At 35.4% G+C, this 19959-nt stretch overlaps 1 long non-coding RNA gene across 2 annotated transcripts in view; it reads left to right on the top strand.

The window, feature by feature from the left end:
- The window catches only part of LOC138168569 (uncharacterized), a 102120-nt gene extending 82561 nt beyond the window's left edge, over window positions 1-19559 (top strand). For both annotated transcript variants that reach the window (XR_011170140.1, XR_011170141.1), the window contains exons 3-4: window positions 1734-1923; window positions 19367-19559. This is a non-coding gene — a long non-coding RNA (uncharacterized lncRNA). The remainder of the gene's footprint in view (window positions 1-1733; window positions 1924-19366) is intronic.
- Window positions 19560-19959: the final 400 nt, after the last annotated feature.

Genomic DNA, 19959 nt, shown 5'->3' on the forward strand with positions numbered 1-19959 from the left:
GCTAGATGGATAGATGAAGGATAGAAATATTTTTTTTGTCTTTTTGGAGAGGAAAGGCAGGGAAATTGGGTTTAACTGACTTGCCCAATGTCACATGGCTAGTAAGTGTTAAGTGTCTGAGGCTGGATTTGAACTCAGGTCCTCCTGACTCCAGGCTCGGTGCTCTATTCACCATACCACACAGCTGCCCCTCATAGGAACATTTTGAATGTTGAAAAGCTATAAAGACTAGATCCCAATCTGTTAGTACTAACTATATTTATTACAAATTATTGCCACTGCATCTCAATTGGGTTCTTATTGCTTTATGGCAATCCTTTATTCTTCTCTTACTGAGTCTTTATCATACACCTTCCCACAATGATTGCACAAACTTTCTACTCATTGTTCAGTCTTTCTCCCCCTAGTCTACAGCCTCTGCCTTCTTTCTATTCAAATGAGATAACCCACTTTATTGAGATGTGTCCATCCAATATGAGCTACCTTGACTCTTTTCTACCATTTTTTGAACCTCCTTAGTGTCCTTACCCTTCATCTCCTCTTTTTCCAGTCTGGGAAGAATATGAATTCTTCCTTATTGCTAAGACTAACTCCCCCACCCTATTTATATCTTCAATCCCATCCCCTTTGGTCTCTTCCATGAGATTGCCCCATCAATCATCTTTGCTACGTAATGCATCAAATGAAATAAGGTATGCAAAGTATTTCATAAACCTTAATGCATTATATATACACACATATTAACTATTATTACAGCTTTTGGTATTATATTCATTTTCTTCTGTACTTGCTCCTTCCTGCATACTTTATATGTTCTGGATTCCCCTCTCAAGTAAAAATCAAACCAAACCAAAGAAACAATTGAGAGACTTCCCTTCATTCTGACATACTTTTAAGCTATTTTCCTCTCCCCTCTCTTTCATTGCAAACCATCTAGAAAAGAATAGTTTCCTTTTCTCCCTTGCCACCCAATCATTCCATCTCACCATCTTGTAATATGACTTCTGTCTATGCAAGTTTACTGAAATAACTTTCTGAGGTCAATAATGAATGTTTTATTGCTTGCCAAGAGTCTTTTTTCCCCCTAGCACATAGTAGACATTTTATAAGTGTTTGTTTTAATGAGTAAAGGCAAAATTTTTTAAAAGAGTGGAAAAGGATTATTAAGGCATTGTGGGATACATTTTTATAAAATTATAAATGAAAACTAATTAAAGAAAGAGGAAAATACTAAGAAAAAAATTTTAAATGAGGAAGAAATATTGAAGGGGAAGATCATTAGTTCTAATTTTATTTGAATAGTTGTATTTTCTGAAATAAAGTAAAATACAATTGACAGAAATATCTGTTTATTAATATTAATTATGATAACTACTATTTACCTAGCACTTTAAGGTTTGCAAAATATTCAACATACATTGTCTTGGAGGGAAAAGTTTTAAAAATAAAATTGAAAATCTTGTGATTATTAGCAAGATATGTTTGAGAAGCCTTTTAGTTCATTAAAAGAAAGGTTCTTATATAGCTCTATGGTTTTGGTCTCTATTAATTATGCAGTCTACTATTTTCAGCTTATTTTGATTTTATTAGGTGATGTGCTATTAATTATTTGTTAGAGATGCTAAGTGTATTGTTTTTCAAATAGTGGTGAAAATTGATAATTTTAGTAAATTTAGGGGGGGAAAAGTACTTTTTAAACCAAATAGTAACTCCCTTTACCATTTTATATTCAGAGCAATGGGCACTACAAAATGATCAGATGATTTCTGGACACCATTGTGGATGGAGAAGGTTAACTACAGACAAAGACAGAGCTAAGTTGCCTTTGCTGGTAATGATCTTAACTTCAGTCTCACCATTCTTAACAATATGGGTACTAGCCCAGGACATTCTGCACTGATACCAAGATTAAAATGACCTGTGGTAAGTATCTGAAAGTACCATTAAAAAAAAAAGTTGACAACCAATGGTTCAGTGAAAAGAACGCTAGATTTGGCATCTTAAAGACTTGGACTCAGATCCTGGCTCTGCCACTTACTACCTGCAGAACCTCAGGCAAGTCACATCATTGCTATATATCTCAGTTTCCTCATCTGTAAAATAAGGGGCTGGGGCAGATAGCATATTAACTCCCTCACAGCTCTAAAATCATGACCTATTTTAGCTAACTAAAATACTCCTCCTAATAACTGACTCTGCTTTGATGAGTCTCTAGTTTTGCACAGATGTATGATGCACTGCCAGAGTCACCTTTATTTTCCATAAATTTCCTATATCTTCTTAGTAAAGCAGTACGATTAGTAGTTCCCACCATTTTTTTTAAAGTTTGTGACCTCATTCATCCTCAGTCCTATTATTTTATGACTTACAGTGACTGTTTTGCAACACATCTTTATTTTTACAGTGTTAACCCATTTGTGATCCTCCATTGGAGGTGGTAGTGAGCTGCAATCTTAGTAACATGATTATGCCTTTTGGTATAATTCACAGGAGTCAAGGTGGTACGTCCTCTAGTTACATGTTCTTTTGTCTCATCCTCCATATACTGTTATTATGGTGATTATATGTCTGCACATTCTGATTTTGGTGGCGACCAGCATTATCAATACCACAAGACAAGCAAGTATTTTTTTGTACTTGTATTTTTTTTATCTAACTTCAACCAGAAAGGTATGATAATCACAGAGGAAGATCAGCTTTTGCAAAATTTCCCATGAAAAATCTTTTAAGTAAGCTGGTTTTAGATATGGTGTATGAACATATTAGAAAAGAGTGATCTTTGATCACATAGTCAGCATGAAAGGAATTGCATATGGCTTTGCTAGGGGAAAGGATGCAATTTAAGAACATATTCCTTTAATAGTGTTTTGGGTTTGTTTGGTAGTTTTTTTTGGAAGAGGGGGTGGGGCAGCAGGAAGGTCCACCCTATTATTAGATTCTCAACTATTAATTACTTTGTTACATGCTAAAGTTTCTTCTTATCCCCACCCACCCGTTGAACCTTATACCAGGGCTAGAATAACTGGGGCAGTAAATGTTGGTAAATTTAGGCCCAGAACAACTTCTTAGCAGAAGAATAAATTAGAATTTCCTTCTAAGCAATAAACGACCATTGTTTTAACATATACTTGCATGAGTAGAGATGGAAGGGTGAAGTTTTCATTTGGGGAGGGGGCTTGGGGAGTGCGTGGATAGTTCAGAGATGCAATGTAATTTCGTGTGTGGGGGGGTATGCTTTTGAATGCATAACTTGCTTTGTAAATTAGATGAAATGATATTTTATTGCTCCTTCCTACAACTGACATCAGATTCATCAGTGCCCTATGACATAGCTACACATACTTGTGGTTTAAAAAAGGGGGGGGGGAGATTACCCATTCCTAAAATGAAAGACAGAGACAAAATAACCAATCTGTAATGCAGATTTATTAATAGTCATTCACTGGTTTTCAGTAAAATACTCTTCACATAACCTTGACTTTATTAAGTAGTCCTTAAGGTGCATTTGGAAGACAGATAATGAGTTTGGGGAATAGTCTTATCTACATCAAGCTAATCTTTAACAGCTTGGAAGGGAACTAGCAGAAAGTTTCCCACTTTGAGTGACAGAACCATGTTAAAATGAAGCCTCTTAAAATGTCCTTTTAATAGGAAGAGTTTACGGTTTATGACAATGTTTTTATAGGAATGTCTCACAGAGTAATAGGAATATTAAAAAATTAAAAAAAGATGGAACACTGTGGAGTTTTCATACTATTATGGAGGGTCAAACAAATTGCTAGTTAAGAGAATAAAGAATTCTACTGTCCTAAGCATGTGAGTAGCACTTTGTATCTTGGTTAATAAAAGGCAAGTCAGACTTTCCCTGGAAGAGGAAAAAAAAAAGTGTTTCATTCACGTTGGCTGTCTCCTTAAAAAGGGGGGACAATCTGAAGGGAGAGGTTTTGAGTGGCATGTCATTGTCGGGACTGCACATGTCACATTGTCAGGACTTCTATGGAGAGAAGTCCACAAGAACCTTTCTGACCCTTCACAAGTGCAAAGAGCTGTGTGTGTATGTGTGGGTGTGTGTAAGGGGGCTGAGAGCAAGAAAGAAAAGGGAGGATAAAAAGAAAACTAATTGAGAACTATACTTCTAACGAGACAGCTCATATTTTCCCCATGTGCAGATTCCCAGGTTTCAGGTTTTTTCTCCTTCATTGAAAATGTGAGTACCCTTCTTTTGCATAAGACTGAACATACTATGCCAGTCTTTTCCTCACTGCTTGTATGCAAGTGTTCAGTCACAGTGAGTTGAAAAGTAGGCTGCTGTTTTCTAAGCTTTAAAGCCATTCGTTAGTTAAGCATCTTATTAATGTTGCTTCTGATAGCTGTATTTAATTTTCTTTGCTCACTCACTTCGCAGCTCTTCTTCCTTTGTGTGTATACACTTTGGGGATTCTGAGCCTCTGTCCTAAGCCTTTGTAAATTTATGGTCTGGCCCAAAATGTCTTTACAATAAAGGTCAGGACTCAGAGACCACAGAGTTATCAGACAGACTTCTGCCTATATTCTCAGGGAAGATTAAGCAAATTTTGCTGAGAATCTATGGTTGTCCCTACACTTGGTGACAGTGTTAAAAGTACTTATGAGCTATTTCAGTATTTTAGCCATGCTTTTTTCTAAGTTTGGCATAGGAAGGCTTCTTTAGTTCAGCCAAAGTGAATGGGCAGTTTTCCAGTGCTGGTAAATTCCAGTGAGGATTTGTGTGTAATCAATGTAGTGTAGCCTAACTATCCACCCTGATTGGGATTCTGAGAAGGCAGAAGTTTATCTTTTTGGCCAAAATAAATGCCCCTATAGACAGAAAGCTGGGATTTAGTGTTTTGGTTTGACTTTTTTTTTTTAAGAAGCAGGAGATAATTCATCTGCAAACACACCTTTCTTTGCTCCTTTGTCAATAGAAAAGTTGTTTTGCTAATGGTTATCTGTCTACAAGTCCTTGACCTGCTTGTAAACACATTCTACAGGAAAACCCTGGGCCATGGCCTCAGAGCTTTGCGTCAACAACAAGAGATAAAGTGACCACAACTTAACCTGATTTGGCCTGGAGTGCCCTCTGCTGCCCCTTGACCAAGCCCTTCCCTAATCTCTGTCCTGAAAGAAGCAGATTACTTGTGAAGCTAGACACACAAAAGCTTCACCTGGAAATTTGGCTCTATTTTTGAAGTGAATATTTTTAATGTTGTCAAATAGCTTGATGAGGAAGCCATTTTTAACCACACTCTCCTTTAACAGCAAAATGTGCATTGGCTTATGGTGGCTTGTCAGAGACTGTGTTTATATCAAGTACAACAAACTAATTGAGAAATGTGAAAAAAATCAGCTAGTTGAGTTAATAAAACTCATAAAAAAAAACCAAGATTGTGTTCAAAAGGAATTCAAATTGTGAAATAAGAAAATAACTAAACTAACTCAATTATTATATGTACTGACTAAGGCAAGCAGATGTCCTCCATTGTAACAAACCAATCTTGTATTCTTTCTTTTGATATTTCTCCCAAAGGTACTTACCCTTCACTGAAGGTCTCTCACACCACTCTCCTCTTTCCTTTATCACTCCTCTTTTTTGTATATTATTCTTATTTTTTAATTTAATCACAGACTCCATCTGCTACTCTAGATGGTCCATGGTCCCTCTCCCCCACCCACTTTTCTTAGTCTGATCCCTCACCTATTCCATTCATTCCAAATCTAGTCACTCTAATTCCTCTGGTGAACATTCAGGGCCCACTATTCCTCAGGTTCACTACCTTGTGCTGGCCTATCAGAAATCAAAATAACCATTATGTGGAGATGGGCATGGGGGCAGTCTTGTGATTTGGGGGATGAGGAGAGGATGTTGGAATTGTTAATAAGGAAACTTCTTCTACCAATAGAGAGTAGCATCTGTTTTGCAACTTACATTATTAGAAATTTGTTTAAGATATTGACAGTTTAAGTGACTTGCCCAGATTCATGCAATCAGTATGTGTCAGAGGTAGTATTTACTTGAAACCAGATTTTCCTGATGCTGAGGGCTATCTATTCGTTATTTTACTATGTATAGGATACTAAAGATACCTAGTTATCACAAAACAGTTTGTGCCCTCAAGAAGCTTAAAGTCTAGTCACATTAGGGCAAATACAACCACATTTAATAGTATAACTATAGTTTTAAAGGCATGAGGAAAGAAAGTCAGGGTCCCATTTTTATATCTCTTGTGCATTCCTGTTGCTTTCAGCAAGGCAGATTATTAAACAATTATTAAACAAAAAACAGAAACAAAAAATATTTTGGCATGTTGTCAATAAGCTGGTATGATTGTTTTCTAAACTGTGATATGCCAAAACTTCCCACTAACCCTTGATTTTTTTTAAAGTGACTTTTGAAGGCAATTTTATTGTTCTTTTTGATATTTCTCCACATTCATTTTAAGCCTGATGGGTACAATGGGAAGAAGAAGAAAGAGAGAAAAGGATGTACATGGAAGAAAATACAGAGGGGTGCTGTTCCAAATCTCATGATGCTGTGAACCAAGGTGTTCTGGTTCATTCAACACCCAATTTTTACAAATTTGCCTTGAATAGCCCTGACAAAGCTGTCTGCATTCACCCTCTGAGGGAAGTGGAAAGTCGGAGAATGGCTTAGTTCCATAATGATGCCTAATGATTTTTTTTTTTAACAGTACTAATAGTCATAGTAGCTAAGATGAATATACAGCCTTTCTTTATTCACTTTCTTTCAAATGGGAAAATCTCAACTCATTTATTTGTGTCCCCAATATAGTTCCTGAACCGCAGTCCAGTTTGGGATGGGTTTTGGCCAGACACATCATATATCTCTTATCCCTTTTTGCTTGCCTATCTTTTTGATAGAAACACTGAAGCCGTGCCAGGTTCTTTGGATGCCAGTGGCAGCAGCATTGCTTCTCCCCAAGGAACTGAGCTGGCATGGAACTGGGAGATTGAGGTTTTTTTTTTCTTTTTGTTCTTTTGTCAGCACCAGCACTGTATTGTACATTAGTGGAAATGGGTGAGTGTGACCCAATAAATTCTCAACTGAAATTCAGTTGGGAAATGTAGCTATTGTATTTAATGGCCACAAAATGAATAAGTACAAGAGAGGAAGTTACCACCTCTCTTCATTGTAAGTACTTTATAAAGTTTAAACATATATTGACATATATAGTCTAAGACAGAGGCAGGAAACCTGCAGCCTTGAGGCCACATGTGACCTTCTAGGTCCTTGGGTACGGCATTTTGACTGAGTCGAAGTTTTATAGAACAAATTCTTTTGTTAAGGGGATTTGTTCTTTGAAGTTTGGATTCAAAGAGCCACACTTGAGGACCTAGTGGGCTACACATGTCCTTGAGGCTACCAGTACCCCATCCCTGGTCTAATCCTTTGATTTCAGAAGTTCTCACTGCTTATTCTTTTGAGAAGCAAAACTTCCAGTCCCTGAGTCACAAAGTCTTTGCTCCTTGTTTTCTCTTCCAACCAGACTATGTAGTGAATGTATTGTCCTTAAAAGAAGCTTTTAGAACATAAAAATCACTTCCTAGAAAGTAAGAGGAAGAAAAAACCTAAATGCAATGGCTAAAAAGCAAAACATTAACAAAACCAAAAAAACAGAAAAAAAAACCTTGGATGTCTTAATAGTAATAAAAATAGAAGTAATCATTTAAATTTCACTTTAAAGTTTGTAAAGTACTAGCAGGACAATACTCTATTTTCCAAATGAATAGAGACTCAGATAAAATGACTGGCCCATACAGCTCCATTAAGTATCAGAAGCAGTATTTGAACTCAGACCTTCCTAATTCCGAGTCAGTACTATATTTATTGTGGTCTTTCTCATTATTTATTGAGAACATGAGTTAAAGTATCAACATATACAATTTATTGCTTTTAAAAAATTATTAATGGATATTATTATTGATGAGTTATAGTTATCACTATCTATGTGCTATGATATTCATATAATTGCCATAATCAATATATAAATGAAGTATTTCTAGGGGACCTTAGAAATATATATATTTTCATAAATGTTGGTAGATCCTCAGGGTAACCCATAAGAGACATTTATTCTATTCTTTTTTTTTTTCCTAATTTTGGCAAATTTCTATTTGAAGCAGTTCAATGATATAACGTATTTATTCTTTTTTTTTTTTTTTTTAAGCAATCAGGGTTAAGTAACTTGCTCAAGGTTACACAGCCCGTTATTTCTGGGTGTGGTGCTGAGTGTCTGAGCCCGGGATTCGATCTCCAGGTCGTCCCAACACTGGAGCCGGTGCTCTTACTCGCTGAGCCACCTGGCCGCCCCCATTTATTCTATTCTTGATATAGATAAAATATACATAGGGAATTCTTATCTCAGTAATTGGTATCCCTAAATTTATTGAATATTGCACTACTATGTTCAATTGTTTCTAGAGTTTACCAGATCAATTTCATTGATTAGTAAGTTATTTTTTTAATAAATAACAAGTAGTGCTGATGATTCATCACAGTATAGTTTAAGATCTGGTACTGCTAGGTTCCATTCATTCCTACTTTCCCCCTTCTTTACCCTGAGATTCTTGACTTGTTCATTAAAATAAATTTTATTATATTTGTTATCTGTATTTATTTTAAAAACTTTTGATAGTTAGTATGGCACTAAATATTTAAATTATTTTATTTAATATTCCCATTTTATTATACTGACATGACCCAACCATGAGCAAATAATGTCTCTCTAATTGCTTGCTTTCCTTTATTTCTGGGTTTTTAAAAGTGTTTTGTAGTAAGTCTGGAATATAAAATAAGTCTACAAATATTAATAACCTATCTGTGCATTGCTTAAAAAAAGAAAGAAAAGACTAGCAGAAAAAGACAGAGAAATTCTATTCAAAATAACTTTAAAATGCATAATATAACTGGAAATCATCTACCAAATGATTAATGACTACTGCTTCATGATGCAGTTTCAGATCTGGTATTGTAATGCTCCTTTTATTTATGCTTTTTTTGTTATTTCCCCTGAGATTTTAAATCTATTATTCCTGTTATTATACTTTATAGTTGTAAAAGTGTCCCCCTGTTTAACTGTTATAGCACTAAATCAATAAATGAATTTAAATGATGTTGTCATTTTAATTTTATTGACTTGGTCCAACCTTAAGTAAAGAATGTCTACAGACTTAATTGTCTTTATTCTATAGTGTTTTATAGTTTTATTTATATAAATCTCATGTGTATTCCTGTAGAACAACCCTAAAATATTTAAGCATTTTAATTTATTTTGATTTCTATTTCTTTTATTGTAATATCCCCCTCCTTTTTGGTAGTATTATCTATAAATATCAATATTTTAATGAATTTATTTTACATATAGATACTTAACTGTGTCTAGTAATTATCTCATTTAATAACTTTGGTGACTCCCTAGGATTTTCTATGTGCACTATTATATCATCTGCAAAAAGGGATAATTTTGTCTTTTTTTGCCAATATTTATACATTTTAATTTGGTGCTCTTATTTTATTGGTATTTATTATTTGCAGGACTGTGTCAAATAGTAGTGGAGGGAGCATGCATGCTTTACCCCTGTTTGTTTAGAGGACATTTCTAGTGCTTCTTCATAACAAATAATTGTATCTCTGGGTTTTAAAAATATGTTTTGTAGTTTTTGTTTTTGTTTTTTTTTTGCAGGGGGTAAAGTAGGGCAGTTGGGGTGAAGTGACTTGCCCAAGGTCACATGGCTAGTTTTGTGTTAAGTGTCTCAGATGGGATTTGAACTTAGGTCCTCCTGACTCCAGGGCAGGTGCTCTATTCACCTAGCCTCCCCATGCTTTGTATGTTTTTTAACATGAATACATGCTATATAATGTCAAAGTCTTTTTTTGTACTTCCTTTAAAATAATCATGAGACTTAATTTTTTTCATTTTTATACTTAATTGCACTAATTGTTTTCTAATGATTTCATATTTTTTCTTCTAGGATAAAACATTAACTCATAAATTTGGCTACTAAAGCCTTTTATAGTCTGGTCCCAATTTATCTTTCCAGCCTCATTACACATTACTACTCTATCTTAAATCTATGATGCAGACATACTGTCTGCTCCTTTTCTCTTACTCTGTACTCCATTTCTCATCTCCATACCTTTATACTAACCGTCTTCCATTCCTAGAATGTGTTCCCTCTACACCTCAAATCCCTCACTTTCTTCAAGCTATAGTATACCTCCTAAATATAGCTTTTCCTGATACTACTAATGCTATTTTCCCTAATTACTTTGTTTTTGTTCTGCATGTATTATATATGTTATCTCTCCAATCAAATGTTAGCTCCTTGGCGGCAAACGTTCCTTTATCCTTTTATCTTTTTTCTTTGCATAACCAATGTTATGCATAGTATAGATATTTAATAAATGATTATTCTTGCTTGGTTGATGTTAGAACATCCTTGTCTCATTAGTATGGCTTCAACTTGATTTATAATCAATGATTTTCTGGTTATATTTCTGTAATCAGCATTCTTACACCAGTGAAGCATTCTATGATCAGTGAGATGAGTTTACAGCTCTTGTTCTTTGCTTTGCTGTTCTTGGCTTGAGCATCAGGCAATCAAAAAGCATTTACTATGCAAAGGATATCGTACTAATTGGTAGGGATAAAAAAAAGAAGAAAAAGCGTTCCTGACTTCAAGATGCTTACATTCTATTGGTGTGGGGGGTGGGGAAGTGGATGGTAAACAACAAAGTCTATTTGAATAGGTACAATACATAGATGGAAAGATAATATTTCTCTCATAAAAGAAATTTGCTAGAGGTCTTTCTGAAGTTGTTTGATAAAATTCATTTGAAAAGCTGGCTAGGCTAAGTAGTCTAGCTCTTCCAACTTCTAATAAAGCTAACTCTATCTAGTGATACAGTTCTTTGACTATTCATTTATGGCTTGTTCAGGTTATTTTCTTGAGATTGGGTGGTTTAAAATATCTATTTCTTTTTTGTCTTTGATATTTCATATTCTTGTTAATTTTCACTAATTTCACTAATTTACATTACTATTTTACTTAGTTACATAGCTGTACAATTGTGTAAAATTTTCAGACAATTTTTGTTTTCTGTTTGTATTATTTGTTTTATATTTTTTTCTATTTGTTATATATATTTCTGTTTGTCACACTGTTTTTTTAGTCTACTATTTTTCTTGATTAAGTTAGCTAATGAATTTTAAAAACATTTTGTTTCTATATGTCACCTCTAATTTTAAAGAGTTCTTAATTTTTATTATACATTAATATTTTTGCATTAAAATTTTCATGCCTTTTTTTATTAAAAGTTTTCAGATAGGGGGCTGAGTCAAAATGGAGGAATAGAAACAGGATTTCCATGGGGCTCCCATTCCCACCTCCACCAATTCATGTAAAAAACGACTCTACACAAACTTTGGTGCTATAGAACCCACAAAATGACAGAGAGAAGCAAATGTCCCACTGAAGACAGCCCGGCATGCCGGCAGGAAGCAGCCAGTGCATAGTGTTGGGTGCCTAGTCCAGCCCCACACAAGCCTGAGGTCTTAGCCTCAGGGCGGCCACAACCAGCCACCAGCTGTAGGGACTTCAGACCACCAGCAGCTGTGGTGGGTTCCATATCAACCCATAGATGCTAAGGACAAAGTGAGAGGTCAGTGCAGTGGGGACTTTGGGACCTGTGAATTAGGGAGTGCAGTCAGGCCTTTGCCCCCAGAAGAAGAAGCGGCTGAGGTGTGGTGGCCATGCAGGCACTGCCATGTGGCTGCTTCAGAGCTCCTGGCTTGAAGATTGTAGAGGGACCAATCCACCAGTCTAAGGGGTGATCAGTCTTGCGGATTGTGGTCTAGGGTGAAGGTCCTGGGTTGCATGACCAGTTTGCCAGAATTTGTTGAGGCTTCAGAGAGGGCACCCAACAAATAGCTTCAGCAGCTGGGAAAACCCCAGCAATTGGGACAAAACTCCTCTCTCTGGTAGCAGAGTCCTATGTGGCAAAAAGCTCAAAAGTCAAGTAATTCAGTGGCAACATGAGCAAGTGAGGGAAGCAAGGCAAGCACAGAAGTCCAACTTTGAATTCCCTTTTTGGGGACAAAAAGGATCAAAGCAATGAACAGGAGGAAGACAGTGAAGTCAGAATTCCTATACCAAAATCTTCTAAGAAAAGAATAAGCTGCTTACTGGGCATAGAGGAGCTTAAGAAGGATTTTGAAAACCAAATAAGAGAAGTGGAGGAAAAACTGGGAAGAGAAATGAGAATGATGCAAGAAAACTATAAATTGAGCATCAACAACCTGACTGAAGAAAATAATACCTTAAAAGATAGATTAACTCAAATGGCAAGAGCAGCTCAAAAAGCTAATAAGAAGAATGCCTTAAAAAGCAGAATTTGCCAGATGGAAAAGAATCTCAAAAACTCACTGAAGAGAATCATTCCTTCAGAATTAGATTGGAGCAAATGGAAGCAAGTGACATTAGGAGAAATCAAGATACTATTAAACAGATCCAAACAAATGAAAAAATAGAAGGCAATATGAAATATCTCAATAAAAAAACAGTGACCTAGAAAATAGATCTAGGAGAGATAATTTAAAAATTATTGGTCTACCTGAAACCATGATCAAAAAAAGAACCTAGAAATCATACTTCAAGAAATTCTCAAGGAAAATTGTCCTGATGTTTTAGAAGCAGAGGGCAAAATAGAGGTTGAAAGAATCCACTGATTACCTCCTGAAAAAAATCCCAAAAAGAAAACTCCTAGGAATATTATAGCCATGTTCCAGAGTTGCCAGATCAAGGAGAAAATATTACAAGCAACCAGGAAGAAATAATTTGAATATTGTGGAAACACAATCAGGATAACACAGGATATGGCAGCTTCTACACTGAAGGATCAAAGGGCTTGGAATATGATATTCTGGAGGTCAAAGGAGCTGGGATTAAAACCAAGAATCACCTACCCAGCAAAAGTGAGTATCTCGTATCAGGGGAAAATATGGTCATTCAATGGAATAGAGGATTTTCAACATTCATGATGAAAAAACCAGACATGAGTAGAAAATTTGACATTCAGATACAAGAAGGAAGAGAAGTATGAGAAAGTAAACAAGGAAAAGAAATCATAAGGAACTTATCAAAGTTGAACTATTTATATTTCTACATGGAAAAATGATAATTATAACTTATGAAACTTTTCTCAGTATGAGAATAGTTGAAGGTAATATAAATGTGTATATGTGTATATATATATATACACACACATATATCTGTGTGTATATATACATATATATGTCTATATAGAAGGTATATGTGCATATGAATACATTCGGGATTGTGTGTATATATATATGTGTGTGTGTGTGTGTGTGTGTGTATGTACAGGTATACATAGACAGAGGGCACAGAATCAATTGAATAAGAAGGGATGATTCTTAAAAGGTAAAATTGAGGGGTGAGAGAGGAATATAATGAGAGGAAATGGGGAGAAACAGAATGGGGTAAATTATCTCATATAGAAGAGGCAAGGGAAAACAGTTACAATGGAAGGGAAAAAACAGGAAGGTAAAAGGGAATGAGTCAACCTTATTCTCCATGAATTTGGCTTAGGAAGGGAATGATACACACTAAATAGGGTATCTCATAGTACAGGAGAGTAGAGAGCAAGGGGATGAGATGGGGTATGATGGACAGGAGGTCAGTTTGGGAGGGAGGGAAGGAGGGAAGTTGGAAGCACACACTTTTGAAAAGGGACAGGGTCGGGGTGGCCAGGTGGCTCAGTGTTGGGATGACCTGGGGATCAAATCCAGGCTCAGATACTTAGCACCACACTCAGAAATAACTGGCCGTGTAACCCTGAGCAAGTTATTTAACCCTGATTACTTAAAAAAAAAAAGAAAAGGGACAGGGTCAATGTAGGGAATAGAACAAGTGGGTAATGGGATAGGATGGAGGGAAATATAGTTAGTCTTTCACAATTTATCCACTATTGAAATGTTTTGCATAGCTTCACATGTACAGCCTATATTGAATTACTTATCTTCCCAGTAATGGTGGGTGATGAGGGAAGAAGGGAAAGAATCTGGAATTCAAAGTTTTAAAATCAAATGTTTAAAAAATAATATATAGGGGCGGCCAGGTAGCATAGCGAGTAAGAGCACCAGTTCCAGTGTCAGGATGACCTGGAGATTGAATCCCACACTCAGACACTCAGGACCACACCCAGAAATAACTGGCCCTGTAACCTTGAGCATGTTACTTAACCCCAATTGCTTAAAAAAAAATAACATTTTTTTTCTTACATGCAAGTGGGAAATAAGATATACAGGCACTAAGGCATAGAGATCCATCTTGCCCTACTGGAAAGTCAGAAGGGAGATGGGGGAGAATATAGGAGAGAGCAAATTGGGGAGGTGTTATTTAGTGGGATTGCTGTTTTGGGTGGTGGGTAGGGAAAGATGGGGAGAAAATTTGTAACTCAAAATCTTGTGGAAATGAGTGATGTAAACTAAAAGTAAACATAAAATTTAATTAAAAAATAAAAATATCTTGGACAAAGATAAAAAAGAAATGTAAAATATTCTGGCTTCTCACTGATCCATCATTTTTTGACTGTGCATTAGCATCGATTATGTAAAAAATGTAAAAATAAAAAGAGAAAATTAACAAAAAAAATTTTTATTTACTTTTATTTTACAACATTCAGTTCCATAATCCCTTGAGTTCCAAATTTTGTCCCCTTCCTTCTTTTCGCCCCTCCTCCCAATGGCAGCATTCAATCTGATATAGTTTCTACAAATACATTTGTATAGAACATTAGTCGAGTTGTAAAGAAGAATTATAATCAATGGAGTGAATATTGAGAAAGAAGGAATGAAACAAAACAAAAAACAAAAGAGAGAGAGCCTGTAGTAGTTTGCTTCAATCTGTATTCAGACCCTGCAGTTCTTTTCTCTGGATGTGAATATCCCTTTCCATCATGAGTCTTTTGGAGGAAGGAAGGAAGGAAGGAAGGAATCGCTGAGAGGAGTCCCATCCACCAAAGTTAGTTTTTCACAGATACAATGTGTATGTAAGTGTGTACAAAGTTCTCCTGTTTCTGCTCTCCTCCCTCAGCATCAGTTTATATAAATCTCCTAGGTTATTATGAAATCTGTCTACTACTCATTTCTTATAGCACAATAGTATTCTATTATATTCATATACCATAGCTTGTTTAGCCATTCACCAATTGATGGGCACAACTCCACCAACAATGAATTAGTATTTCAATTTTTTTGTGTCCTCTCCAGCATTTATCATTTTCCTGTTTTGTCATTTTAGCCAATCTGACTGGTGAAATGTGGTACCTCAGAGGTGTTTTGATTTGCATTTCTCTAATCAGTGATTTAGAGCATTTTTACATAAACTTATAGATCTCTTTAATTTCTTCCTCTGAAAACTGCCTGTTCAAATACGTTGATCATTTATTAATTGGGAAATGACTTGTATCCTTATAGATTTGACTCAGTTCTCTGTATATTTTAGAAATGAGGCCTTTATCAGAGACATTCGTTGTAAAAATTCTTTTCCAATTTTCCAATTTGATAAAAAATATCTACTGAGAGAATTGGAAAACAGTGTGGCAGAAACTAGGTACAGACCAACATCTAATACCCTATCAAACTAAGGTCAAAATGAGTACATGATTTAGTCATAAAGGGTGATACCATAAGCAAATTAAATGACCATAGAATTATTTATCTGTCAGATTTCTGGAAAAGGGAAGAATTTAGGATCAAAGAAAATTTAGAGAGCATTACAAAATACAAACTAGATAATTTTGATTATATATATTTAAAAAGTTTTTGCATAAAGAAAACCAATGCAACCAAAATTATAAGAAAGGGAAATATTTTGCAACAAGTATCTCTGATGAAGCCTTCATTTTTCAATTACAGAGAGAACTGAGTCAAGTTTATAAAATAACATTAAAAATCATTCCCAATTATAAATGATTAAATGATATGAACAAGCAGTTTTCAGACAAAGAAATCGGTACTATCTATCTTGTATGAGAAATGCTCTGATTATTGATTAGAGAAATTCAAATTAAAAGAACTCTGAGTTACCACCTCATACCTATCCAATTGGCTAATATAAAAGAAAAGGAAAATAACAAATATTGGAGGTTGTAGGAAATAATGAACAGGAAACTTTCAGAAAAACCTGGGAAGACTTCCATGAATTGATGCAAAATGAGGTGAGCAGAGCCAGAAAACCATTGTACACAGTAACAATACTATACAATGATCAACTCTGAATGACTTAATTATTCTCAGCAAGGAAATGATCTAAGATAATGCTTGACTCATAATGACAAATACTATCCACCTCCAGAGATAGAATGACAGAATCTGAGTGAAGATCACATTATACTTTTTAAAGCTTTATTTTTCTTGGTGTTTTTATTGGAGGGTCAGGTGAGTCTGTTTTTGTTTCATGACATGACTAATATGAAAATATGTCTTGCATGACTGTACATGTATAACCTGTATCAAATCCCTTGCCTTCTCAATGAATGGAGAGGGGAGGGAGGTTGGGAAAGAATTTGGAAATCCAAGTTAAAAAAAAACAAATGTTAAAAATAGTTTTCTCCTGTATGGTGCCAATGCAATATTCACACTGTCCATGTTCATTATAAATATACCTGCATCGTGCTCAATCACAAAATATAATAGTCTCTCTGTATAGAAGAAAGAAACAAAACATTTGTTTAGACACCAGAAAATCAAATCCAAACAGCAGGCAAGCAAATCCATTATAGTAGCAAAGAAGTTAATAAGCCACAATAGCACAGAGAGCCATACCATCCTTTAGTCTTCCCACAAAATAACACAAGAGCAATATGTACTCACAACCCTATCTGCCTCCCTTGGAAGTGTCCTCTCCTTACAACCATCTAGCTTGTTTTGACTCCCAACTTCTTGAGGGTTCTGCTCCACCCTTCTGCAAACTTCTTCCACCACAGGCTCCATATGATTACATTCAGCCGATCAGGGGGCACAGTATTATTTTCAAAGCAGGGAAGGTCTTCAAATTCCCTTACTCTTATTAAGGGGCAGGGAAGATTTTTAAATTCCCATTACCATTACAACATGTAATTGGGGGGAAAAAGATTAACACAATGCAAAAAAAAATTATAACTTCCCTTCTCAGACTTCTCACTGTATTTTTTTTCCTCTCAGACTAATTCGGTGTTGTATATTCTACTTGTCTGTGTTTGTACTTCATTGCTTCTATTAGAACATAAATTCCATGAGAGCTAGGAACTAGTGTTGCATCTTGACCAGTAACTGGTACATTATTTTTTCTTATGTAGCAGGAACTTATTAAAAGTTTACTAAAGGAAATGAGTGGATGTTTGCTAAATGATAAATCTTGCTAAGTGAATGGGTGGATGGAAGGAAGGAAACAGCTGGAGTCAGAGAGGAAAAGGAAGTGAAATAGATGCCAAAGTCACAATAAAATACATGTATGAAAGTGCCCTACAGATCTCGGATTTCTTGATTAGTATTCACATTTATGTAAATTCCCATGAATTTATTATATAGTGGCCAACCTACTAGTGGTGTACCTCTCTATATTTAGTTGGACTGATCCCTAGACAACAAACTCAGTTTATTATCTGAATATATCCATATTCTTTCTAGCTGACAAGTACCTCCCAGAGTTTGTTTTCTGTAGGCATAGCCTTCAAGAACTCAGTTACCTGTTTGTCACTATCAGAGGCATTAGAGTATGTGATTTTGTGGCTTACAAAGTGTTTTCCCCATGACCAGTTTATAAGGTGCATAGTAAAAGTATTGTAATTCTTAGAGAAGTTAGCAACTTGCTCAAAGTCACTCACCTTGTAAGTGGTATTCAAGCCAAAGTTTCTGATATAAAGTACAGTGCTTTATACAAGTTATAGAGGAGATGATAGAACATGAAAAGTTTCTGTGCCAAAAATGGTAATTTAAAATAATAGAGATTTATGAAGTTCAATATTAGGAACTAGGTTAGAGGAGTTTGCAATTGACAGTTGATGAGATGTGCTAAGGTAGTGGTTTAATTAATGGATGACCTGGTTAAATTAGTCATTCTCAAGGTTACAGTTAGAATTTTGGAGAGGGAATGCTGGTATGGTGAACTGTTCTCCATGACTGTTCTGGACTGGTTTGAGTCAGATAGCAGCTTAAAGCTTTTTGGGGTGGAAGAGGAGAACAAGAATTTGCCACCACGAATATTTTCCCACGTTTTCTCAAATTCATAATAGATAGTAGTAAAGAATAATGCTTTTGCCATTCTAGTAAAGTAAAAACTCAAGCCAAAAAAACACAAAACAAAACAAAGCAAAATGAAAGAATAATCAATTTGTCTTCATTCTGAATGTTGATTCTGAAGAATAATGAAATGACTTACTTCCTCAATGCTCTCTTGTTTTATTGTCTAGCTGTATTTCCTGTAGTCTGAACTTGTGTAGTTGATTTTTACTGCAAAGATAGAATTTCATATTTATTGCTATTGAATTTCAGTTTCATAGGATAAGAGGATCAGGAACTAAAGTTGGAAGGTACCTCAGAGTTCATTTAGCCCAACATCCTCAATTTACATTTGCCAAGATCATTATTTAATCACTTCTTTTTGTACTTTTAAGATTCCAGATACAATGTTTAATGCAGCATCAATGCCTCCTGAAAGGATTTACCTTCATAAATTTGATAAGTATTCAATCTTTATTCAAAGAGATTGAGTTAAAATGTTTAGCAGCACAGAGTCAATAATGGAGCCTTGTGGCACTTTTTCAGATACCTACCTATAATTTCTCCAATAACTACCCTTTGGTTCAGTCATACAATGAATTCCAAATTCATTTTATTATATCATTATCCATTTCATATCCTTTCATCTTGTCAATAAGACTTTCTGAAGAGACTGATAGAGAATTCTCATAGTGGAGTGGCTAACCTTTGCCTGGATTCTTTGATCTTCTCCACTAAGCCTTTACTAGACTCCCCTTCCCTGCTCATTTGGGATTTACTTTAATTTGCTTCTTTTGCCTACTGTTCTTCATTCCCCCTGCCCTGCCCCAATACTTGGGAAATCTATAGCGTCTTACTTAATTCTCCCAGACTAACTTCATTTTTTTTTTCATGAATGAAGAACAGGAGATAGCCAGTGAAAGTACCTTTCATTTAATGTGAATTTGGATCATAGGATGTAGCTTCTTCCCACCTAACTATAACTTTACTTAAAAGACAGAAAAGGTGCCCCCAGAACCTGATTTGTCTCATCTTCTCTGATGCAGTTTCCTGGTCATCTAGGGACATAAAAAATGTCAGCCACAAGGACTTTCTGGATACCTAACATCAAGTGAGTTGCCACACCAGATGGACTTTTCCAAATGGCGATGATGTGACTACATCCAAGAAGATAAGTACCTCTGTATCTTTGTTGTATATTATTGCTTTGTAAGAGCTAAGTAAACCTCCTTTGTTAAATATTCAATGATTTATGAGTGTCTTCTTTTGTGCTGTCATAGAATCTGAAATTAAGAGGGTGCTGGCATTACCACCAAAACTGCAACATACTGAAAATATTAAGTTATGAAAATAATTAATGGATTAACATCAGCTCCAATCTCTGATACATAACTTTCTATGTGACTTCTGGGCAAGTCATTAATTAATGTCTCGGTACTCCTCAGAAACCCTATGAATATTAGTTACAAATGAGTTGCCAATCTGCATTAGTAGATGGAGTTTCTACAATGGGAGTTTCTTACATGTTTGAAATTTTAAATTTTGGCCAAAATAAAAATCACAGCACACATTTGTATAGCTCTTTAGGTTTGCAAAAATATGTTACTTCATTTGATCACACTAACCAAATGAGGTAGTT

The sequence above is a fragment of the Petaurus breviceps genome, unplaced genomic scaffold, assembly GCF_028583685.1.
Source record: "Petaurus breviceps papuanus isolate PSGF00001 unplaced genomic scaffold, PetGlider_PUasm1.0 37, whole genome shotgun sequence".
Lineage (NCBI taxonomy): Eukaryota > Metazoa > Chordata > Mammalia > Diprotodontia > Petauridae > Petaurus > Petaurus breviceps.